Genomic DNA, 26,084 nt, shown 5'->3' with positions numbered 1-26,084 from the left:
AGGAGTCATGACTCGGGTACCAAGTGATTTTACAAGTGCACAACAAAGAAAAGTTCAGCAGAAGTGACTTCAAACTCTGTGAAGAAGTATGAGAGGAACCTGTAGACAGATGGGATACATAGACTAATACTGGGAAATAGAATTAACTCTTTGCTCAGTGGCTACCAGGAACAGGAAAAGCAGCGATTCAGGAAACATTTCCTGGAGGCAGAAAAACATGACCATTCCTTTGTCAGGACACATGTAAAAGGAAAATACAACATCATTAAAAAAATTGCTAGAGATTTTTGTTCTTGCCCTGACCCAGAAGGCCATCTCCTCTTGATAATACTTGGGTTTGCATCTGTGCAATCACACAGGTATCTCCTATTACTTACAGATGATGTTTATCATAGAATCACAGAAAAGTTGCTTGAAAGGGACCTGTGGAGATCATTTAGTCCATCCTCCTGCTTCATACCGTGGGTATCACCCACACTAGCTCCCATCAGCTGTCGTTTGTCTGGCCAACTCTTGAAAATTTCCCAGGGTGGAGATTGCACTGTCTCTCTCAGTAACATGTTCCAGGGCTACACTACCCCTCTCATGGGTTTTCCCAACCATTCAACCCGAACCTCCCAACTGCAATTCTTGGCTGTTGTTCCTTGTCATATTGTCTGCTGCTAAACAGTAGAGTTTGGCTCCGTTGTCTTTGTTATTCCCCCTCCAGTTGCTGTAGGCTGTTGCTGCGATCACCCTATAGCCTCCTCTTCACCAGACTAAGACTCAACCATATGTGGTTCAAACAGTCCACCATAACCAGCCAGGCTGCTGCTTAGCCAGTTACCACTTTGTACCAATGCTGGAGTTATTCCGCCCTCAATGCAGAACCTTGCATTTCTTCTTGCTTAATCTCATGAAATTTCTGTTGTCCCAGTCTTCAACTTTCGGAAGATTCCTCTGGACTAAAGCTCTGCCATTCTGTGTGTCAATCACTCCCCCCCACTTAACACAGTCTGCAAATTTGCTAACGGTGCCATCTGCCTCCTCATACAGGCCACTGCCTTCTTGTCTTTGCTATGTTTGAAAATGAATTTCAAGAAGATGTTCTTTTTCAGTGACTGAGGTGACAATAACTGGCATATTGTTCCCTGGATCCTCCTTTTTGCCTTTATGAAAGACAGGCCTTTTAGCCTTTAGCCTTTTTCCAGTCTTTATGGACCTCCGCAGATCACCCTGATTTTTCACAGATGATAGACAGCAAGCACCTCTTTCAGTACCATCAGATGAATCTCATCAAACCCTATGGATCTGAATGCATCCAGTTGTACTTGTCTCTAACTCACTGCTCCTTCCCTGTAGGCTATCCTCCATAACAAATAGTGCTGGTATATATAAAGCTGGGAGAAGGCTTTGTCTGTAAAAACTGACACAAAAAAGACATTGGGGACCCTGTTTTTTAATGTTTGCCACTACGTTGTTCTCCCCCATTCATCGGTGGGTCTACATGCTCTTTGAACTTTTTTTGTAATTAGTGTTCCTGTAGAATCCCTTCTTGTTACCCTTAATGCCCTCTCCTCATCTTAGCTCCAGCTGGGCCTTGACCTTACTCTTTTTTTTAAAAAAAAGCTCCAACAATATCTTTATACTTTTCCTTCGTTGTACATTCATCTTTTCAATTCTTGCATGCTATTTGGTTGCATTACTGGATCACCTGCTTAGTCAGGAGAGCTCCCGGCTCCCTGCAGCTCCCTGCTTGGTCAAGAGAGCCTTCTGCTGAAAGCCCATCCTGCACAACGAGGCAGTTTGTTCCTAATTTCCCAATAAGGTTTTTTTTTTGCTTGTTTTTGCCTGTTTGTTTTTTGTTTTTTTTTTTTTTTTTTAAATCAGGCAGCCCTCCTGTGCCCCTTTCTCCTTGGCAGCTTCCCTAGGAATTTTGTGTACAAATTCCCCAACTAAGCCAAATTCTGCTCTATAGAAGTCCAGGGTCCTAATTCTGCTGCTTCTCTTCCCAGCCTTCCTCTGTACCTTGAACTCAATCATCTGATGGTCAGTGCAGCCCACGTTGCCATTTCTGCCATACTTTCTGCCAGTTCTTCCCACTTTGTGAGCAGCAGGTCAAGTACAGCCCCTGTACCATTTGAATTGTAAACTGTCAGCAACATAGTCTAGGGACTTCTTGGGTTGCTTACATGGTGCAAGCCTAGCAATACCTACCTGGATAGCTGAAATCTCCCATGAAGACAAAGGCTTGCAATCAGGAGACTTCTGTAATTGTCTGTAGAAAGCCTCACCCTCTACATCTTGTTCAGGGGGTCTTGGTCAGACCCCACCACAGCATCTTCAATGTCACTCAGCCCTTAGACCTTGACTCTTGACAGACACATCCTTGGATTTATACTTGAGCTCTGCAAAGTCAAGGAGCACCTTTATGGAGAGCACAGCCCCCCCGCTGATCTTCCCTAAACAGCCTGTACTCAGTCATGAAGGCACTCCAGTCAGGATCCAACACATAGTTTATATACGTTTCAGAAGACCTCCCACCAGAAGTCTTCATATCATGCATTTTGTGTAAGACAGTGTTACACAAAATATTACTGCTCTGTTTTCACTTTTTCCTCCATCTTTTGTACATCACCTCTTCCTGTCATCCTATTAACTAATATTTCAGCTCTTTAGGGCTAAGCTTTCCTTCTACATTTGTATTTCACACACTCGAGTGCCTACTCTCACTGGCACTAGTGTAACAATCATCTTTTTTATTAGTGTAACATAATATAACTGGGGTGAATGTTGGGGCTGGGGGGCAGGAAAAGAGGAGGAACAGGTTCCCAGTACTCATAATTTGCAATTCATCAAACTCAAAAAAGATGAACGCACCTTAAAACACTCAAAACAATTCAGCATCATTTACAAATGTAAGCAAAACTCTGTGATCTAGTTATGGTCATTTATCATTATTAGGAACAGGAAAAATAACAGTTAATTTTGAATCCATTCAAATGAATGGGAGATAGACCTGTAGGTGATCAAGAAGAGTGAATAGACTGTAATTATACTACTTTTACTCGAAAATTCATTGCAAAATTATGTGCAATAATTATGCCACTGTTGTACTGAAGCCAAAAATGAATTAAAAAATATCCTGTACTTACACTGATTACATTCTACAATCCTTTCTATGAGACCTAAGAGGACGAAAACGGATAAAGACACCGAAGTTTCTTAATCTTCCAACAGAATACCCCAGTAGTTATTGATGAATAGCAATTAATGCCCCCTAAAGAATATTCAAAGGAATTAACAACTCTGTGGTCTCCAGAAGGTGAAGGCAGATGCTGCATACTGACTTCTCCCTATCTTGTGCCACTTGTAAGGCATGCTTTTCAAGATTTAGGAGCCCATAGACCGTAAGCGTGCCCTCCAGAAGGTCTGCACGAAGTGACGGCTCTTCTTGAACCCATCCTCCCATGCTCACCTTCGCCTTCTACTCAAAGTCTTTCTCCCTGCCAATAGCATCCAAGTCAAGGACAGGAGAGGGCATTTGCCAGCTTCGGAGGTAGCTCTTATTAAGCCAGTAATGACCCACCATGCCCAGAAATAGCCTGTCACAACAAAGTGCCTGAATTACAGGACGGTGTATGCAACTCCTGACTGAACATGTGTTCTCCAGCTGCTCTACTCACATATACTGGTGCCTGCTTATGCCAGCAGCCACATCTACTTGTCCAGCTGGCTGCTGTGCTGGATTCAGGTGGTGAGGAAGAAATCATCCCCATCTAGCTGAAGCACCTCATCCTGGGTCATTATTTTTATGAAGGGCATTTCTCAGACCCAATAAGCAGTAAAACAATACTGAGATTTTAATACACTTTTTACAAGCTTCCACTGTAAATATGGCACAGTTCAGATTTCATGCCAAGTTGCAACTGGTATTCCCAATGTAAAATGTCTATTAAAACGCAGTTCTTCAAGGAGCAACATTAAAGCAAACCTGGTGATTGAATTCACTGTCACAGCCATGGTTGACTCTCATCTGTCTGTCTCTCAAGCTCTCTTCCCTCCCTATGTTGCCTAAAAGGAGCATCTTTTCACCTCAGTTTTCCTCCTTAGTCTTCATCGTGAGGAATAATAATCAAGGACACAATTCTGGTAGTAGGTGGCTTCTGTGTAGAGCTCTTCTTCTTTGCTCTTGCCAAGATGAACAGTGCTGTCCCACTCTTTCCTGCCCAGCATTTTACAGGTGGGGAACCAGAGGCCCCAAAAGGTGATTTATTGAACTGGCAAACGACAGAGCCAAATGCCATATAGATCCTGCTGTCACCATCCAGCACTCTAGCTAGAAGAAGGTTTGTTCTCTAGTCTAATCTCAATGATCACTACCATTGTGAGTCATGTTTCCCACGCTGTCACGGATTCCTCACCTGTGTGATGTTGCTAAACAGGGGTCTGAAAGGGGATTTTAGACACCAGCTCCTGCCCCAATTACTCACACAGAGTTGGCACCGTTATGCAGAGACAGATACAGTAATTAGACCTATGACACACCTCAGTGTTTAAATATTGCTCCAGCCTCCTTACATGCAGGATTTCATGAAATGACCTTGGATTTTCTGAAGGTGCAGCACAACCGCGGCACATTTTGGTTTGAAGCATTTTCAGCGCTTGAGAGCAATTTTTATTTATTTAGTTGGGTTTTTTAAGTCCTTAAGAGTAGAGCTTCTTTTTGGCAAGTACATGTAAAAGCAGGAAAGCAACAGACAGTGCCAGCCTGACTCTCAGAGAGAGACAAGATCTTTAAAATAGTATTTCCGCTCCTTTTGAGGCTACAGCCTGTGGTTTCATCTGAGGTACCTGTGTGGCAACCTATTCAAATGAGCCCACAGAGACTCTCATAGTTGAAAGAAGTATGAAGGAAAGAGGAATTTCCAGTGGAAAATGTGATTGAATGGAGAGATGTTCACTTGGACAATCTCTTACCAAAGCACAGAAACGACTAGAGGTATCTGCCAGTCTTTTTTTCCATGCCATGAGGCACTCTCTCTTTACTGCTTACATCAATTAGAACTCAATGTAATTATTGGGCACATCAAAGCATGATGCCTCCCTTCAGAAAGGCTCACAAGCCTGCCCACTCACATTGTGGTCTGCAACTATGAATCCCCCAGCACTTAGTGATGTGTTTCACACCTCAGCTCAGGGCTCTGAGCGATGTTTGTAGGCTCTTCTAGCCCTGACAATTACAGGCACCATTCCTCAGGAACCCTCAGACTTAGTCAAACATTCTCTTTTTTTCATATTTCATATTAATAAGAACTACTTTTAGAACATGATGCTCACAATTTCGTATATAGTTAAGAAAAGAACCCATCTATTACCTGAATATTTCAAAATTGTGGTAATAGTACAAGACAGTGTAAGTACATATGTGTTTACAGACTTTGAAGTCAATTGTTCTCAAAATTTGCATGTGGGGTTCTCAGTGTCTCAGGGAACTTGTACGTGCATGTGTATTTATCAGAATCACAAGGATTTTTGTATGCATCAAGCTCTTTTCCAGCTATAGGTACTAATTACACTGATCACTGAATTTGTCAACATGCCTGGGTGGTTTTTTTTGAAAATCGGAATGATCTCTAAAGCTGATGCTTAAGGGAAACATCAGGGGAGACAGGGTCAATTTGAAAAAGGCAAAAGGGAATGGAAATGTTATGGTTTGGGGTTTTGGTTTTTTTGTTTTTCAGACAAGTGTCATACCATTGCTCTTCATCACAAATAACCCTTTTTGTTTCAGTGACAGTAACTACAAATGCATTTGTTCTATGATGACAGCGGTCTGATTTGGAAGCAAGAAATTCTCTACCAGAAATAATCCACGTTGTACCCAAAACCTCCAAAGCAAAGCTAGGTCCAGACCCCAAAAAGAGCTGCCTGAACAGAAGTTAGTAAACCAAATACTCTTGCTGATCTGAGCCTCCTGTTCTGCAACATAGTCCCAGCTGGTCTCACCCCAGCTGCACATCCCAGTCTCCTCCCTAGCATGAGCTCTCACATTCCTCTGCTTCACTGGTGATCCAAAAAGATTCATTTCTGTTACGTGGTCAGTTTTCTGATCTGGTCAGTTTTCTGGCCACTGTCATAAGACATAAAAAATGTTTTTACAAAGATATTAACAACAAAAAGAGAGCCAAGGAGAATCTCCATCCTTTATTGGATGTGGGGGGAAACATTGCCATCGATGATGAGGAAAAGGCTGAGGTACTCAACGCCTTCTTTGCCTCAGTCTTTAATAGTCAGAGCGGTTATCCTCAGGGTATTCAGCCCGCTGAGCTGGAAGACAGGGACGGCGAGCAGGAAACCCCCCCCATAACTCAAGAGGAAGCAGTTAACGACCTGCTACGCCACCTGGATGCTCACAAGTCTATGGGGCCGGATGGGATCCACCCAAGGGTACTGAGGGAGCTGCTGAAGGAGCTTGCCAAGCCACTCTCCATCATTTACCAGCAGTCCTGGTTAACTGGGGAGTCCCGGACGACTGGAGGCTCGCCAATGTGATGCCCATCTACAAGAAGGGTCGGAAGGAGGATCCAGGGAACTACAGGCCGGTCAGCCTGACCTCGGTGCCGGGGAAGATCATGGAGCGGTTGGTTTTGAGGGCACTCACAAGCCATGTCCGGGACAACCAGGGGATCAGGCCCAGCCAGCACGGGTTCATGGAAGGCAGGTCCTGCTTGACCAACCTGATCTCCTTCTACGAGCAGGTGACCCGCCTCGTGGATGAGGGAAAGGCTGTGGATGTGGTCTGCCTGGACTTCAGTAAAGCCTTTGACACTGTCTCCCACAGCATTCTCCTAGAGAAGCTGGCGGCTCACGGCCTAGACAGGTGCACTCTTCGCTGGGTAAAAAACTGGCTGGACGGCCGAGCCAGGATGAGTTGTGGTGAAGGGAGTTAAATCCAGCTGGCGGCCGGTCACGAGCGGTGTTCCCCAGGGCTCAGTACTGGGGCCGGTCCTGTTCAATATCTTTATCAATGATCTGGACGAGGGGATCGAGTGCTCCCTCAGTAAGTTTGCAGACGACACCAAGCTGGGCGGGAGTGTTGATCTGCTGGAGGGTAGGAAGGCTCTGCAGAGGGACCTGGACAGGCTGGATCGATGGGCCGAGGCCAACAGTATGAGGTTCAACGAGGCCAAGTGCCGGGTCCTGCACTTGGGTCACAACAACCCCAGGCAACGCTACAGGCTTGGGGAAGAGTGGCTGGAAAGCTGCCCGGAGGAAAAGGACCTGGGGGTGCTGGTTGACAGCCGGCTGAACATGAGCCTGTATCAGAAATAGTGTGGCCAGCAGGAGCAGGGAGGTGATCGTGCCCCTGTACTCGGCACTGGTGAGGCCACACCTCGAATACTGTGTTCAGTTTTGGACCCCTCACTACAAGACGGACATTGAGGTGCTGGAGCGTGTCCAGAGAAGGACAACGAAGCTGGTGAAGGGTCTGGAGCACAAGTCTTATGAGGAGCAGCTGAGGGAACTGGGACTGTTTAGTCTGGAGAAGAGGAGGCTGAGGGGAGACCTTATTGCTCTCTAAAACTACCTGAAAGGAGGTTGCAGTGAGGTGGGTGTTGGTCTCTTCTGCCAAGTAACAAGTGATACGATGAGAGGAAATGGCCTCAAGTCGCGCCAGGGGAGGTTTAGAATGGACATTAGGAAAAATTTCTTTACTGAAAGAGTGGTCAGGCCTTGGAACAGGCTGCCCAGGGAAGTGGTGGAGTCACCATCCCTGGAAGTATTTAAAAGACGTGTAGATGTGGCGCTTAGCGACATGGTTTAGTGGGCATGGTGGTGTTGGGTTGACAGTTGGACTGGATGATCTTAGAGGTCTTTTCCAACCTTAGGATGATTCCATGATCTACTCACCGAGTAGGGGTGCCAGAGACACCACAAGAGAAGTGACAGGAATGTGTAGCTGGGGAAGGATATTCAGCAGTGGTCCCAACTTAAATGTTGTTTTCCTGCAGCCTGAGACTTTATAGCTTGCAAAATTATCCAGGAAAGTGCAGTGAAGGGACAGAAGTGAGACATCAGGGCTCAATGGCCTTCACATATCTTGTATTCGGGGACTGGGGCACCTCTGCCTGCTTGCCTTCCACCTTCATGCACAGGAGGGCCAATCCTAGGCACAGAGGATGCAGCTGCCTTGGGCAGCAGGTTGATAACAACCACAGCCCTGACGTCTGCTCTGAATACACTGGAGCTGCAGAGAGCCAGGTCAATACAGCTGCTGATACCAACGAGGGGATGGAGACAGAGGTTTCAACTGGGGTCTTCACTCACTCATCCCATTTAACAGCAGCAACAAGTTGCATTCCCCAGACTCTCTCCTCTCTCTCTGAGCTAGCTCCTTTCCCTCGCTTCTCCTCTCCCACAGTGTGGGTCCTACCCCAGCACCTCACTTTGGGCTTAGCAGCACTGAGTTTGGTTTACAGTGCTAAGAAGCCTAAGCAACCTTTGCCATATGGCTATGAGTAGCCCAACTGCACAGCTGTGATCACAACAGCTGCCGGCACTTGTGCTTCATACAACGCACAAATCTGCAAAGGGCAGGAGGTACAGGCATCCTTACCCTACCTTAAATGTTCAGCTAGTACAATCCGCAATTGCCTGAACGCCCTTGGAGATATAGTAGTCTTCAGCCCCTAGAACTACGGCTATCTATCTGCTGCGCACGGCCATGGACATATTGGTTATTGTGGCTCAGCAGCCACAAGATTATCACGGTTGGTCATCAACCCAAACAGGCAAAATGAGAATGTCAAAGAGCGATGAAGGACTATACTGGAATCCAGCCAAATGAACCTGAAGTAGTCTACACAACCCTGCCGTGACAAGCAAAGGAAACTGTCAGAAGGCCACCATCTTCTTTGGGATAGTTTCTGCAAAGCTCTAAGCAGCTGAACAGCTCCGGAGATCACCAGCACAACAATCTGTGCTGTTCTGGATCTCAGTAGTGGGACCACCACAAAAAGGTGCTTGTGGAGTTCATCACAATAGTGTAACAGGGGGGTTTTGGGGTCGGTTGTTTTTGTGGGTTTTTTTAAAGGGCAAAACAGCTGAAAACCACAAAAATGAATTTGTATCAAAATGAAGTTTTGCAAAAATGAAGGCAAATGCAGTCCTTTGCCCAGCCTAGTATATAACTGTAGTTTCCTCCCATGTCCTAGTACGGACACATCTGAACTGGAAACGGGTGATCTTAATAAATGGTGTTAAACTGCATATTTTTCATTGAACTGGAGGGGACGGAAGCAAGGAGCAGAAAGCTAAGACACCTGTTGCAAGCCACCTTCAAAAGAAACTATATAATACTAATTGTAGGCTGTTATAAAAAGCTTTATAATGCCTCAAAGGCATTGGGTCAATGTGTTAACAATTTGGTTCATATACTTAGTGGAAAATAAAGAGAAAAGAACTTCAAGCTATGCTTGCTCCCTGCAAACTAAAAACTTCAGCTGTATAGTTTGATGAGTGGCTTTATGTTGGAAATTCCTTTACAGTTATAGAAAGAGTAAAAAAACCAACAACATTGCAGACCTAATATTGAAATAGTAACAGTGAAGGAACAAAAGAAAGATTTGGAGAGGTTCCCCAGGGATGGAGGAAATATTGCTATGTAATCAAAGGACTATTTTTTCTTCCTTGCTTTCTCAAGACAAAACTTGGGTTCTAGTCTCTCTAAAAAGAAAATCTTCGGTTTTCAGGTGATGGCTGCTTCACTCACGGAGCAAAGAAGTGTGAGGAAAGACAGCGTCTGGGGAGGAATGAAGCCAAGAGCATTTATTGGAAGGTATTAACTATATCAGAAACAGTACTTCAGACTCTGATTTAATTGAAATCGGGAATGTAGCTGGAGAAAAGAAACATCGCCAGCATACCCTGGAGAGCAGTGCTGAAATCTGTGCTACATTGACCACTGACAATCCATAGAGAGCTGGCAGGTCACACAGTGCTGGCTCTTCTCCTTGTTTCCAGCTGCTAAATTACATTAAAGTCAGCTTAAAATTCATTAAACGCCTTCCTATTATTACTTTTTCATATAAGCTGTTGTTAGAGCTGCTGCGGAGACATTGTGTGACAGTGACAGTGAAGGGAGAGGCCTGAGTAAATATGAATGGGAAAGGAGAGGTGATTTTGACCAGGAAAACGCTTGGGACCCTTTGCTTCAGAATTTAACTGCTCTTCAAAAGATGAAAGCAGCTACACAGTAGATTGTGAATTCAGATGCTTAAATGCTCCAGAGATACCTTAATACTGAATGTGGAGGTCACGTTTTGTTTTGCAGTTTTGTATAAATTCCGAACCAGTGAGAGTCACCAGACTCTCATTGCAGAGACTGTGCAGACTGTCATTGCAATGATGTTGACCCGGTGTCACTGATAATTACAGGTAATTTCAAGTGCTGTCATTAATTTGCCTTTTTCAATCACTCGGCAAAGCCTTACAGGCTTTGTCCTGTATATAATGGTGTTGAAGGTAATAAGATTTCTTCCATCAGGGATTTGAGGAATTGGATTTAACTCAGAATTTTTAAAGGCTTTGCACTATTTCTTGCAGGTTTTGGAAAAAATAATTTTTTAGCAGTTTTCGCTGATTTCAGTGGGAAGTTTTTCCAGACCAGGATACAGAGGACTGAAATTCAGAAACATTCTGTTACTCAGTTCAGAAGGGAAGCTCATTTGTAGGTGGAAGCGGAGGGGAGAGCAGGGGTCCTCGCCCCACCCCCATATAAGCCTTTTTGCTTATATGTTCATTTTTTATAAAAGATCAAAAATACAAAGATTCTTTGCTTGAATTCTGGCCTTTAATGGCATGTCCCATGCAACAAAGAAGAATCAAGTGGCATGAAATAAGTGTGGCTTTGCCAACAGGACAGAAATGACAGTCCAAGCCCAGTATTAAATGGTATTTTGAAGGCAAACATCAGTCACAGTGCTGTCCATTCATCTGATGTACATGAGAAAAACATATCAAAGGGCCTTCAACAACACCTTTTAGCCTGACTGAAAGAACAAATTTATCAGTTTTTCTGGGAGAGCAAAGTAAGAATCTACTGGAGAAAGAAACTCTTTTTAAATCTAAAAAGGAAGATATAAACCCTTTTTAGTGACTCATATGACTTAGAGCTGTAGAGACTTTTTAAAATAGTATTTGCAATTTCTGCAGGGAAGACTTTCAGAATAGCATCCCTAAAAATACCCCAATGCCTTTAAAGATTTACTGTCCATGCCCAGAACTCTTGAAAAAAGTAGAATATTAAAATAATATAGACCCTACCAGAAAGCCATGCACCTACAAATCTTACAACCGGAGTGTACATGGGACATGCAGAGGTCCATACACTGCAGACCCCTTCTGCATGCCATGCAGTTTCTCTGTGTATGCCATTCCCACTGGTGTCACACTTCACCCAGGGTACACAATGATGCTTCCAGCACACAGTAGGCATGTGTACTATTGGCTCATTCTGATCTTCGCTAAATATTTGGAGCTGACTTTGGCTTGCTTCATGATTCAGGTGCAGCAGAAGGTATGAAATTTCTCACGATGGTGGGCTTCCTATGTCTTGAGGCTATAGCAAGAGCAGTTGAATCGGCTATTGCAAATGTGCAGAAGGACAACACAAGCCTGATGAGACTCTCCTGAACCCAAGGGGCTTCTAGGGAACTCAGTTTATCCTGCAGGTTTCCTCAGTGGAATATCCGCTCCCGGGGAGAGATGAGCTGCAGAGCCACCGGCTCTCTGTGGAAGAACTCATGTCACGTTCCTAGGTGGAGCTGTTCTGCCCCCGCATGGCAGGTCACTAGCAGAGCATGGAACCAGACCTCGGCTTCACAGAGACAAACCCATCATCTCATTGCAAAGCATGCCAAAGATTTTATGCCACATGGAAGGGACCTGTGTTGGTGTTCAGAGCATCGTATTCTGTTACAATTGCACATGCCAGAAAATTGCAGGAGTAAAGCAGCTGAAGGGAGTCTATAAAAAATTAATGGCTGACATAAATATCGACCTCCGAACAAAGAATGGTCAGAAGTGAAAATGCAATAGAAGTGAAAGTTGTGACTTATTACAGGCTTTGTGACAGGTTCTTATTTGGAGTACTGATTTTAAAAGATGAGGAATTAAAGGTAGTTTTTAGACAGGATGCAAACTTGGCCTTTGCGGAGGCCAAAACTGCGTATAGGGTACAATTGGGAAGGAGGTCCCTGATGATGTTAACTGCTTCATAGATGCAAAGAATGAGATACAGAGCCAGATACTGGAGAGGAATGAAGCAGAAAGTTTCTGTGGAGGAACCCAGACAGCCTTTGAGAGGAAGAGGAAGACTATGTCCGTAGAGAGAATTAACACACAAAGCATGGGAAGTTCAGAGGAGCATGGTGAAGCGTTCCCATGAGACAAGACAGTTCTTCCCATTCCCCCCCAGGAGAGCCTAGGCAACACCAGCAGTCACTGAGAGCTAAACAGGGGCTTGGCTGCATTCAGCTGACTCTTCTGAGAGTGGGAAGAAGATCGTGACTGTTTCCTGACTACATTCAAACAAATGTATAGAGCTTTTATGTGGGCAGGGGCATCTGGTTTTCACACCATATGCTACTCCTTTTGGAGTATAAGTATATAGCTGAGTAAATGCAAGGGGATGTTTATATGATGAGCATGAAACAGTATGAAATGACACCAGAAGCCAGTAGTAATAAATAAATTTTGCTTTCCATCATGGGGCTCCAAATTCTCTTTACATTTACAATGTAAACTTTACATTAATCCACTTGATCTTAAATGAGATGGCACTTGGGCAGGGATGGGGGAAAACAGTTATTTTTCAAGATTTGCCTGGACTACACTTGTTACTTCCCAAACATCTAAAATGTCACAAACGAAACAAACAGAGAAACGAAACCAAAGTAAAACACACCAAAACCTCACAAAATTCCATCACGTCCCAGTCGATGTTGTCTCCCTGCAGTGCTTATCACCAAAGATGCCTTACTTATTGATACTATATTCACTGGCAAGGTGGCCTCTTGCCATCCCATGAGGGAAGCTGTGACCAAGCAACTAAACACTGTTCTCCAAAAAAACCTGAAAAATCAAATACTGTAAGAGGTGCAGAAGTGCAGAATTTAAGAGGGCACCATGGGCTTTATTAACCCCCAGTGCTGTGGGATCCTTTCTGTCTTGAAAAGGTTTCCATCAAAACCCTTCTTACAGGTTACACAATAGAACAGGCTATTAGTAAACAAAAGGATAAAGAATAAAGAAGAAACAATTTCACTGCCTCTGGTGACTGATTTTATTAATTGTAGTCTGGGAAGAAAGATGGTCAAAAATAGACTACTGAAGACAAAGGTAAAGCATCTGCCAAAAAGAGGTTGCATGTCTCAAACTGAAACCTATGTGTGTCGGTGCGAATATATTATTTGCTACCAGTTTCTGCTGTTTTCAGTGAATTTCATACTAACCTTACCTCCCAAGGAATGAAAGAATTGTTAAAAAATGGGTATTTTTCTGGAAGAAGCTTGAGGAAAGAGCTTGAGGTGTATTGGTGCACATCCAAACTAGTTCTTATCCGTTGTTAAGAGTATAGATGGTGCCAAATAATACTGCCAGTACAGGGAAAAGGCACATGTACAACTAGCATGATGAATTTTCTTGACATGAAAACTTTGAAGAAAGTTGTCCAGCAGAGAAAGACTGAAAAGGTGCCAAACATGATGCAAGCATAAAGGCAGGACACAGTGCAACCACATAGAGAAAGTGATAGAAGGGTCTGTTTCTAGCCGGGGGAAAGGTCTGTGATGGATTAATTAGTAGTTGGTGGACGTTTGCCATTCCAAGCCATGCTAACAACTCTCAATCAGACCTCAATTTCAGAGTTTCCACAGAGAAACATGTCAATATTGATGCCCAATGGATTTAGGAATTACACATAAATACCTGATGTATCATGTATGCACATACATACATACGTATTTCTGTGAACACACATCCATATATTTAGGAGTACAAAAGCAGAGCCACCGATATATATTTATGTGATTATACATGGATGTAGTTATATGGTGGTTTTATATCTGCATCTGTAACTACAGATAAAATTTTGGCACAGTATAAAAATACTGATATACATTGGAGATTTCTTTCTATATCCAGAAGAAATAGGAAATATGTACATGAGATAAAACTGTGTGTAAAGATCTGGCAGCCTGACACACTGAGTAGGCCCGTGCTCTCATTGAAGGTTGGGGCTGCATTAATGTTCGTTTCCTTTCAACCATGACAGGGAAGGAGGAGGGAGGTCTGGAAAGCACCATCTGCTTTTCCAGATTGCTGTTAATCTGCCAATAATTCATATTGGATATAAAGAATTAATGCTATGGGAGAACGTTAAAAATATACAGAGCCTTCATCTTCAGCATATGGAGCAAAGACCAGCAACGAACAGGCATCAGGTTGTCCTCATGGGCCAGGAGGGTGGAGAACCCTCAGAAATTCGTCTTGTGGGAAAAGAGAATGAAAACACAGACAGGTGTGGAAGAGGAAGGGGATATTCCTCTGATAAACAAAGAAAGAGACCTGGAAGTCAACAAAAAAAGCTTTGCAAAGAACGTTTTAAGGTTGGACAAGCAACACTGGAGAAAGAGGGCCCAGGCCCAGGCATGCATAGGAATGAATGAAATCCTGGCTTTGGGGAACGTGCAGGCAACGCTTCGTGAGCCTGCGATGGCTTCTCTGAGAACACACGCTGGAAACTGCCACAAGCAAAAAGGTCACACGAAGGGAGCCTGAAGTTACTTGGAAAGGGTGGCAGGGTGGCGTCAGTGAGAAAGCAAAGCGTGGGGTGATACATCTGAGGTGAAACACTAATCCTGTAACAGTTGACTGTGGTTTTTACATTGACCAGAAAAGGTCGACATATGGTGTGCTGGGAAAACTGCCAGCAGAAGTGCTGCTATTTTTTGAATGTTTTTAATATAGATTTCAACCTTTTCTTTTATCTATGCAGCTCTATTAGAGAAAAGAGTGCTGGTTACTACAAGGAGTGATCTCTGCTTCTTATGGCTCCTCTGAAGATGTAGGCTGAGTAGGAGTGAACTACATACAGGTGACAATTCACTGGAAGAGGGCTGTTTTGTTCCATACGTGGAATTCCAGCACGACGTGGGCATGGGAACCTCTGACTGTACCTATCCAAGTAAACCCCTGAACAGGGTGTGGGCACGGGCCTGAGCGCTGACAAGCAATCAGCCTTACCACGGAAGCGTCAGCATGGTTCCTGCACAGCTTTGGCCCAGGCCAAATGTCATCGCTGATCTCAAGTAACGCTTCAAGAGCTGATGCAAGCCAACAGCCATGCTGGATGCACCCTGCCTCTCTGATGGGGAGGATGGGTTAAGAGACTCTAGCTTTACAAACACGACCTCAGCCATGCCTGTTGGACCCAGGATCAGAGAGCAATCCCTAGCCCACATTATTTAGCAATGCAGATACAGCCTTTGAGTCCTCACTCCATCTATTCGTATGTGCCTCTATACTTTGCTCCTATGGCCTTCACACAATGACACACTGCCCTCTTCGGAGCAATCTGCCAGCACTTGAATCCAACCAATACAAACAAGGATGAAGGCTTTTGCATCAGCAAACATGGTATTTTGGATCCATCCTTCTGACCCTCCCCATCCAAGGTGGTAGAGGAGCTTTACAGAGGTGAATAAATAAACTTTCAAAGCTATTACCTTTGCAGTCCTACAAAGGTCCTGGGTCCTGTGCGGTGTGAAATTGTCTTGTGACAACAACATTTAAATTTCACACCAGAAGCGAAAGGACTTATCTACTCTGACACTAGGAAAATAAAATCACCCGCCTCTCTGAGGACAGAAAGCTGGTGCAGCAACATAAGTGATCTGGCAGTTCTTGCATAAACAGGAAGGGAAGAATTCCACAAATTTGATGACATGTGGTCTTTATTTTCAGAGTTGTTTGATTGACGAGTGACTGTGAAGGGGTGCTGTGTACGGGGAGCTCTGCTGATGGGCCTCGTGATCCAAAGCTGGAAGGAGCCCTAGACTGATATCATTGCTACCTGATGACAATTTTCTGGCTCTGGGGGGTATTTCTTCTGTCAGACATACTGGATTCTGAGTGCCATCTCCCCTTCATTTCATGTGTCTTTTTTTTCTCTCTTTTTTTTTTCTTTCCCTTCTCCTCTGAGTTTTCTTACAGTATAAAACGTGTGAATGGGTATGGGTTGTAGTCTGAAATCATGAATGTGGTGTCTCTCTTTCACTCTAATTTTTACAATCCTTGCTTTACACACAATAAAAACTACCAGTAAAACAACTTGTTTTATTCTCCTCTCTGGTAAGCTTAAGCTGCAGGTTGAGAACTTCTCCAAAGTTCAGCCTTTGTGAAAATACTACAAAAGGAGTAGGGGCCAGAGCCTAATGCCACAACACCCTAAGACCCTCCATCAGTAAAAGCACAGACTAATGACTCACTTTTCAGAAGCAGTTATAATAAAATTTTTGGATGAAAAAACATAGCTAGAAATAAACCCCCAAATCAGGTAAGATTTTGGACACACAAGCCCTTTAGGAGGTCCTTTACCATTACGTATTTATGGTTTAAAGCTTTAGTATTCTAGATATTAGCCTTAATTTCCACAGATGCACAATGAATTTTAAGGGAAAAAACTCAGCACACTAAGTAATGTTCAGTTTACCCGTGACAGGCAAAGCACAAATTCCAGAAATTACACTTCTGGCTATACGAAATGCACTTACATTCCATGTGTCCAAAGTATATGTTGTTTAACTTAATGGCTTGTTTTATGAAAAGAAAATGAAAGACATCATTGGTATAGCTGCTTAATGTTTTATTCCTGGCTGGCTATTTGGACTAGGAAAACAACAGCTTTTCTTTTGGCTGTTAGTGTTTAGTTATTCAATGTTAACAGCCAAGAAGTAAGCTGTTAGCCCTCTTCCTCTTCTTCACAGCTTTTCTTTCCCTAGTGGGTCTAAATCTGTCCTTCACACATATGAAGAACAATTTGAATTGTAGGGATTGCATTTTGGCCTCACAGGAAACAGCCTATGGCTTATAATATTTCCTTTTAATATCAGTGTGGTTTGTTCTCCATTCTTTTAAAACAACACCGTAGCAGCTTCATTTCCTCTGTCTTTGATGCTCTCCATTAAACACCATCGCAAATCCTTCTCCTTCATAGACCTGCTCCCAGGCTAAGCTCTCTTGGTACAACTTCTGAAATGTAATTACTATTCTACCCAAATCACTGTCCCCGCTGCTAGACAAAGTAAATAAGCTCTAAATATGGTGGCTTTCCTCCTGCTTCCCGAGAAGTCTCAACAGCACTCACAAGGTCTAACTAGATTAACTCTAGAAGCATTTAAAAGTTTCCTTGAAAGATGGCAGATCCTGGTATCAGAGGATGATGACTGCTTGATTCATCCCCAAATAATATCTTACAAAGTAAACCACATATTCACTATATTTGGGTCAAGTGTGTGAAGGCCAAATCCAGTAGTGTCATCTTCAGCAGCATGCAAGCTCTCTTTTCCTAAAGACTCGAAAAAGTCACACATCTTGCCTCTCTTCTCTTTGGCGGTGTGCTTTCCTTTCCACTGCCCCTCTGGGTCTCAACGATGATAGCTTCGGTGCAGGGGGAGGGAAACAGTGAGCTATCAGTATTCAAGTCTTTCACCCGTATGATCTTGATGGTTTTCCCTCTTCAACTTAGGATCTGCTTGGAGTCCTTTTTACATGTTTTCTAACACGCTCTGCACCTTGGCCTTTCTTCACTCACCTCCAACTCTGTGTTACACATGTACTTACTACATATGGTGTGTATTACATATGTCGGATACTTAGTATTTGTTCTCTTTGTTATTCCTAACTGGTTTTACCCAGCTCTAAAGGTTGCCTTCCTTCAATCACTAGTACGTGACCTCTGTGAGCTGTTCATAGCCCTGGGGTCTCTGGTATCATCTTGACCCTGTACTCTCAAGGTGTTTTATTCTAGGATCAGTCATACACAGCTCCTTCTACAGAGAATAAATACTTGTTATTAATTGTCCTGGTTTTGGCTGGGATAGGGTTAAATTTCTTCCTAGTGCTGTGTTTTGGATTTAGTACGAGGAGAATGTTGATAACACACTGATGTTTTCAGTGCCTACTGACTGAGCTGGGTACACAAGATGGGAGGGAACATAATCAGGACAGCCAGCCCAGCTGGCTAATGGGGTATTCCATACCATGTGACATCATGCTCAGTATATGAAGGGTAGGCGTGATCCAGGAAGTACCGATCGCTACTTGGTTATCGGTCAGCGCGGGTGGTGAGCAATTGCATTGTGCATCACTCATTTTGTATATTTTATCATTATCATTATTATTTTCCCTTTTTCTGTTCTATTAAACTGTCTTTATCTCAACCCACGAGTTTTTCTCACTCTTACCCTTCCGATTCTCTCCCCGTCCCGCTGAGGCGGGAGGGGGAGTGAGTGAGCAGCCGCGTGGTATTTGGCTGCCTGCCAGGTTAAACCACGACATTAATATCTTCTAGTTACAAAAAATATATAAGAATAGGTGTTAGACCACACAGTTGTACAAAGCTGATCAAAAGCTAAAACAAAGTAAGTAATAGTTACCTGGTCATTAGACAGTCACTATTACAGGTAAAAAAGCTAAAAGAGATCTGCAGGCAGGCCAAGACAAGTCCATACAAATCCAACAGGTCCAGAGGCCTCCGTTGTTAACTTCAGACAAAGCCTGTGGCCTCTTACAATAAATGGCAACACCATATCTACTGGGCTACAAGGCTACAGCTTTTCCTCGAACACCGGCCTTACGATAGAGATCTGAAAGTCCACAGCAGAATAGTCTCTAGTCAAATTCTGAGTTCAAAAAAACCTCTCAAGAATTTATGTCTTCAGATCAGAAGTGGACCTCTGGCAAGTGGTGGGGACTGTGATGCAAACCCTTTCTCGTCAAGAGCAGATATTCAATTCAGACTAGATTAGAAGGGACTAGATTTCATTACTCATCAGTCAGTCTCTACAACAAATGTCTGAATTACAAATTTGCCATCGTACAGGAAACAAACAAGCATTTTTATTCATTGCAAAAGAAGAGGAAAACGGAAGATTTCATGGCTGTGAAGAGCACTGTAACACCCTCTTTGGTCCAAATGAAAGCTTACTTCTCACCAAAATGAAACGATCGTACTCCTGAAAGGTGCTCACTGCTCCCTCTCTAGCTCAAAATACAGGAATAAACAGCATATGAGAGTCTCTGGGACAGTCAACATAATCGTCAGTCTCTGCCTGCATATCCAAACACAAATGCAGATTTAGACTGAGGCTCACTGTCTCTGACCTCTCTCTCCATTTCAATGTGTGTGTTACTTTGAAAAAAATGGGTGTTACTGATTATGGAATGATAATAAAAAGACACCTATGAAATCCATATAACTCTTAGCTTAGCCTTTACTCTTTTATGTGTTTTTCTTGTGAGGTTCTCTTACATCAAGCCAGAAATTAGTATCAGACATGGAATCTCATAGCTCATGGAAGAGGCAACTTGACCTTTACTCCTATTACCTTCCAAAAATATATGAGATTTTAATTCCATCCTAACATACTTCATGTTATTTCCAGGCACCGCCAACACCGCCATTCTCGTTTACCTCTACGCAGAGTCATTCCGGAATTTGGTGAAGAAACTTCCGGCTGATGACGTTGTGTAGAGCAGCGTTAATCAGGAACCACTGAGCTAAGCCCTCTACGAACAGACAGAATGCAATCCTGGACCACAAGGACTGACTTCCAAGATCCGCTCTGGATATTTCAGCAAACATTCTCATGTTCTGAGTCTACAACGTGTAGAAAAGAGGAAGCCAAATTTGTTAGGACTGTATCTTTTGTTTGCAACCCATCAACCACATCAATTTGGGCTACTCATCTTGAAAGAAAGGGAACAGGACAGAAAATAGTAATCATACCTGCAGAATTTTTCAAAAACCAAAATTCCCCAAACAAGTTAAGATTTCCCGTCTGTCCTGTGTAGTGTAAGTATTGCAAAAGCAAGGACGCTTGCTTACAGATACAAAACAAATTGGAAAAACGTGCCTTTGTGATTGAAGAATGTCTCCACCTTTTAAACACTGGAAGTTGTTATTGATTTCCCCACCAGATGGAGTAGCATGTACAGTTTTGATGATTCCTGCAGACATGTGATTTATTTATTTGGAGTGCATACTGTATTCTCAGCTAATATAATGGAACTATCTCTACTTGGTTCAGTAAATCAAAAATTCAAGCTCCAAAGGCTGAATAAGATCACAGATAAAACTAAGAATCTTCTTTCTCTCCACAACTTTCCAAGACCTTCTTTTATTGAGGTTCTGCTCACCCTCAGCTCTTTACCTCAACTGCTGTCCAGCAGAAATATCCCAAGTTTCAGAGGACGCAGCCATTCAAGTCAGCGTCAGCAAGGCTCCACAAGATTCATATGGTCATAGGATAATTCAGGTTGGAAGAGACCTTGAAAGGTCATCTAGTGCAACCCCCTGTTACCTACAACTCAAAGGTGGGTCACCTATGAGATCAGACCAGGCTTCCCAGGGCTTTATCCACCGGGTCTTGAAAACATCCAAGGGAGGAGACTGCGCAAGCGCTCTGGGCAACCTGCTCCAATGCTTGACTGTACTCATGGTGAAAAGGTTTCTCCTTATATCCAACCTCTCTCATTTCAGTTTATGCCCATTGTTTCTCGTCCTCCGGCCACAAACTGCTGTGAAAAGCCTGCCTTCAACTTCTTCATGACCTCTGTGCAGGTATAGGAAGGCTGCTATTAAGCCTCCCTTTCTCCAGGCTACACAGGTCCAGTTCCCTCAGCCTCCCCTTACAGAGCAAGTATTCCAGCCCCTGACCACCTCTGCTGGATTTGCTCCAGTTTATCACTGTCTCTCCTGTATTAAGGGCGCTCAAAACTGGACACAGCCAATCCCTGCTGTAAACTGACGCGTTGGGCCGGCACTCTCCTGTGTTTCCTATACTGACAACTCATGCACGGGCTAACTCATATTAGATGGATTTTATACTTTTCTGTCAGGTGTACAGCATTATGTAGAGGAATATTTGTAACTTAAGGACCCTGGAAATCCTGAATTCTAGCCTGGCCTGTGTCACTGAATTGCTGTGAGGAGAGAATTAAATTCTTCAATTTCCACACTGCTTCCAGGCAAAGACAGCATACATCTCACAGGAAACATATATACAAAGTTCACCCCAACTCAGCAAGTCTGACTCGAGACAAACACTATTCTTTCTTTATTAATGTGACAAAAGAACACAACCCCTAATGCCTTGGGATCGGTTTCAGAAGCAGGTGTGATAGGGTGGGACCTACCCAACACTTTCATCTCAAGCTGTATTTTTCCTGGAAAAAGGCAGAATGCCACAGAAACCCAGGCAGTGCTTTCTGGCAACGAACAAAGGTGGGCACATACACAAAGAAATTGGAAGTGGCATTGATGCAGTGCAGAAACGAAAGCGGGGCTTTGCTCAGATGTAAATGGCTTTATCCCACACACAGCAACAAAGAACAGGACCTGTGATTACTGCCCTTCTCAGCAAGCAAAAGGAGACAGTGCCTGTGCAAGACCAACCACAACCAAGACCAAGACCAAGTCACTTCTTCAATGAACTATATCCCATACACGAACTTGAGCTACACATGAATGACGTATCTCCTACAAAGTAGCAACTGCAACTAGTCACACCAGGGGGTGAGCAGAAGCCATACAATTGTTTAAAGCAGGAAAGGAGTTGAGGGATTAGTCTGGCCAAAACTTGAAGGCAGCAAACCGGGAGAATAAAGAAATTATGGTGGTACCGCTTGTTACTAATAGCTAGTAAGTATTAGTGGTCCTTAGGAATTAATAATATCTCAGAGTATTATGTTTTCTTTACTATCTTATTTCAAGTCAAAATGTAGGTCTGCTTTTATTTTAAATTTACTTCCAGTTCTGAATGAGACAGTTGTCTTCTGATGCACCCTAACAGTCTCCCAGGGAGGCTCTGCTACAGCGGTTTTTTACCCGGCAGCATCAAGTGAGGGTGAGAAACGAAAAGTAAGAAGGGAAGCACTGCATGAAAGCTCTTCTGTCACGGCAGGTGCTGGAAATATTTAGCATGGGCACGCTAACTAGGCATTACAGTAACGCTTTCAAGTCTGGGATCTGATGGTGTTAAATGCACAGTGAAAAAATGAGACTCTGTATGTGAAAGTATTGCTTTGACTCCGTACATTTGCTGGTTTACAATAAAACAATCGAGTTACACCTGGAATGCCAGAACCTGCGGTGCCATCACTCTACCATTTCAATCTGCCTTTGCAGCTTTTTCACAGCCAGGTACTTCACAAAGACACTTACGGTAAGATGGGATGCTGCGTTGGGAATGTATGCCAGCTTTTATAACAAGGTTCCTTGTCATCTGATCCATGAATTATCAATAGCAGTATTGTTCCCAACTTTAGCATTATCTGAAAGCCACTGTCTTATAGTAGATGGTGGGGGAACAGCTTCTGGAGCATTAATACAATTGTCTCACAGCACTTTTCTACTAAACATTGTGATTAGATGGCTTTTTAAGGTATCAGCTTTTCATTACCTGATGCTCAGCATTGTAGGGGCAAGGCAATACACTTCCTTACATCAATACCATCGATACTGCCTAAAGTACAGGCATATTTACATAGCCTGGGAATCAGCTACAAATTTTCCTAAGCCCGGCATGACTCCACCTACAACCTCACTGCTAAAAGGTGTCTTTTTACGTAGGAAGATAGCTAACTGCTGCACTTATCCCAATGTAACTTCTCAGACAAGACATGGGAAGATCACATATCTTAAATTATGGACTTTGATCAGCTTATAAAATGCTTTTATGTTGCATTGCCTGCAAGAGCAGGGAAAGTGAACTTTGTGGCATCCATGTTATTTTCTCACTCTAGGCTTTGACGTCTGTATGGCGAAGGTGAGCCAGGTGTAAACATCCAGACATCTGTACCCAAACTCTCTGGAAAACATCCGTGCTTCAGCCACTACGTGTGACCTGGCTGGTCAGCACTGGCAATTACCTGGGATTACGTGAATAGGGTTCTTCCTCAAAGCTTTTAGCACCTCGTCTACTTGAGAACCGGGAGAAGACCACTCAGCCCCGAGACTCTGGAGGGTCAAATGCTCTCAAGAGAAAGAACCAGGATTTTCATCCCAACAAACAATGAGCCTGCTAGAGGCTCTTAAGCCAGAGAGCAGGCGAGAGGGGACAGAGCCACTGGTAAAGTTATCTAAAGATCAGGGTCTGTGGAGACAAAAGGAAAAGGAGCTCTCCACCAAACAGAGCACTTGGGCACACAGATATCAGCTTGTAGTGGCTTTGACTCATTTTAGGGAGATATCCTAGAGACTGAACCCTTTTTTCTTGGCAAAGAAGTGCCTGGCAGAATAGTTACAGTTGTATTCCTAGAGCCCCTTTTCCTTTCAAAGAATTAGTTCAAGGGAGGAAAGAATAAAGGGCGAGTATATGTTTAGAAGTTTTCTTCCTTCTACCGGGAACATTGGGAATGCTGAGAGGAAATTCAGAAAAGCACACTTTTTTACTGAAATCATCCCAGAAATTAACTTTTATGTGTTGCTCTGGCCACCTAGTGCATATTGTAGGCATCTCCTAGGATTGCCTGCGTGAGACCTACACATAACAGAAACGGTGTAGGCTATTGAGAAGTAAGAACTTTATATAAATCGGTTTATGAGCCCGCAGATAGATCTGAATGCACAGGTGGTGAGTGAAAAATGAACAAGCAGAAGGCCTGGGAACAGTGCCTAATGAATTTTGGGAAGGCACTCTCAAGCACGTCTGAGTTTTCACTCGCATTCTCCATGCAAAATAGAGCATGGGGCTAGAACCTGCTCTTATGTGAAATCCAGTGTCTCAATGCCAGCCTTGCACACAAGCCCAGACATATCAGGTTTTTGTGAGGATGGCCAAAAACAGGGACAGGAGCTTAGAGTAAACCTGCAGCGATGCAGACTCATTCTCGTGCTCCTGGCAGGAAGGCAATTGGTCTCATTATCTGCATCTTCAGCAAGTTAGTGAGGACACCAAATTTCAGAAAGTGGTAGCTAGGCTGGAGAATAGCACTGCGATCTGAGGGACCTTAGCAGCATGGAAAAATGAACCAACAAAAACCTCTGAGGTTCAGGAAGGACAAATGTTAAGTCCTGAACCTTGGATGCAGCAACACCATGCAACAAGAAATGGCCTGACTCACCAGAGAGCAACTCTGCAGAAAAGGACCTGGGTGTCCCAATGGACAGGTGGAACATGAACCAGTAGCATGCCCTTGCAGCGATGAAGGCTAACCATATAGCAAGATGCACAAAGAGCATGTCAAGGGAAGTAATCCTAAAAATACTCCTTTATTTGACACTCATTTGGAATACTGTGTCTAGTTTTGTGCCCCCAGTACAAAAGAAACAATAACAAACTGGAGATTCTAGGAGGGGGCCACTTAGATGGTTGGGGGCTGGAGCACATGACATACAGGGACAGAGGCAACCAGGTTTGTTTAGCTCAAGAGGGCTAAGGGGGGAACACTAGCTGCTGTCCTCACCTGTCTAAGGTCAGGGAGTAGATGGAGCCAGCGTCCTCTCAGCAATGCACAGCAAAAGGATGGGACGCGATCACTGCAAGGTCAAACAAGGGAACTTCTAATTCGATATATGAAAAAAATCTTCACCAGAGAGTGGTTAAGCACAGGGACAGGTACCCAGAGAAACTATGAAATCTCCCTCCTGGGAGATTTTCAGAATGCAATTGGACAAGGCCCTCAGCAACCTGATCAAGCTTTGATGCTTGCCCTGCTATGAGCAGGGGGCTGGACCAAGGATGTCCAGGAGTCCCTTCCAAAGTACATTTCATTATGACTTATACCCATATTTCCAATACTATTTCACATTGTTATTGCTACCTAGTGTTAAGTGCTGGTTCCAATTTGAATTTCCAGTTCATGGAAAATGTTGACATTTGCAATTACTTTTCATTTTAATTTTGACCAAAACAAAAATTTTTTTTTAAATTAAGAATTTTTAAAAAATAATTGTTTTGAGAGCATAGAAAGTTAAGCATATTGATTTAAAAATATATTTTTAATATAAAATTTTTGAAAAGGTCGCAAATTTATAATAATTTATAATAGCATCAGATCTTCATAAATGCTAACTTTGTTGTTTAGGAGGAAGACCTTTATTTTTTTTGTACATGAACATGCTCTGGGGGAAGATGTGGCTTATTTTATTTCAATCTACCATATACTGTAAGTTGCAGCAAACCACCTTCTATCTTTTCATGGCTATTTATTGAGAATGTAGTAGAGACATGAAAAGCTGAGGCTATTGAACGTGAAAACATCCTTCATCAAGATGTTAATTAGCCGTTGATCTAAATAGCTTTTTTTAAGGAAGAAAACATCTTCTAGTCATCCTTTTGGACAGAACTGCTCCATTTTCCCTTAACACTTTGTGATTTCATAATTTCTCTACTTCTCCAGTGAAAAGGCCTGGCAAAAAAGGCCTTAATTTCTCATGCAGATGAAAAGCAGATTCCAGAGGTTGAAAGGGGTGGCGGGAGGTTTTCCTGCCAAGTCACTTCTGAAGGCTGCTTGGTTTCACCAAAACTGTTCTTGAGGTGTGCAGAGCTTATTATGTTGCCTTGCTGGCAGACCTTAGAGGTCAGGGAGGAGCCATACTGCACTGCAGCCAGATCTGGTGTGATGCACCACAGCTTATGGCCGTTGCTCCATTTGAATCTCAAGATCCATTGCTCGAAAGCATAAAACTATGCTGGAACCCAGTTCTTCCAGAGCCTGAGGGAACAGCTGCAAAAGAAGGGCTGCAAGGGACCGAGCTAAAGAAAAGGTCGTAGTGCTGAAACACCAGCTTCACTGAAGACACTACCTAAGCTGAC

This window comes from Calonectris borealis, chromosome 2 (assembly GCF_964195595.1).
Source record: "Calonectris borealis chromosome 2, bCalBor7.hap1.2, whole genome shotgun sequence".
Taxonomy (NCBI): Eukaryota; Metazoa; Chordata; class Aves; order Procellariiformes; family Procellariidae; genus Calonectris; species Calonectris borealis.
Note: the sequence above shows the minus strand (reverse complement) of the source record.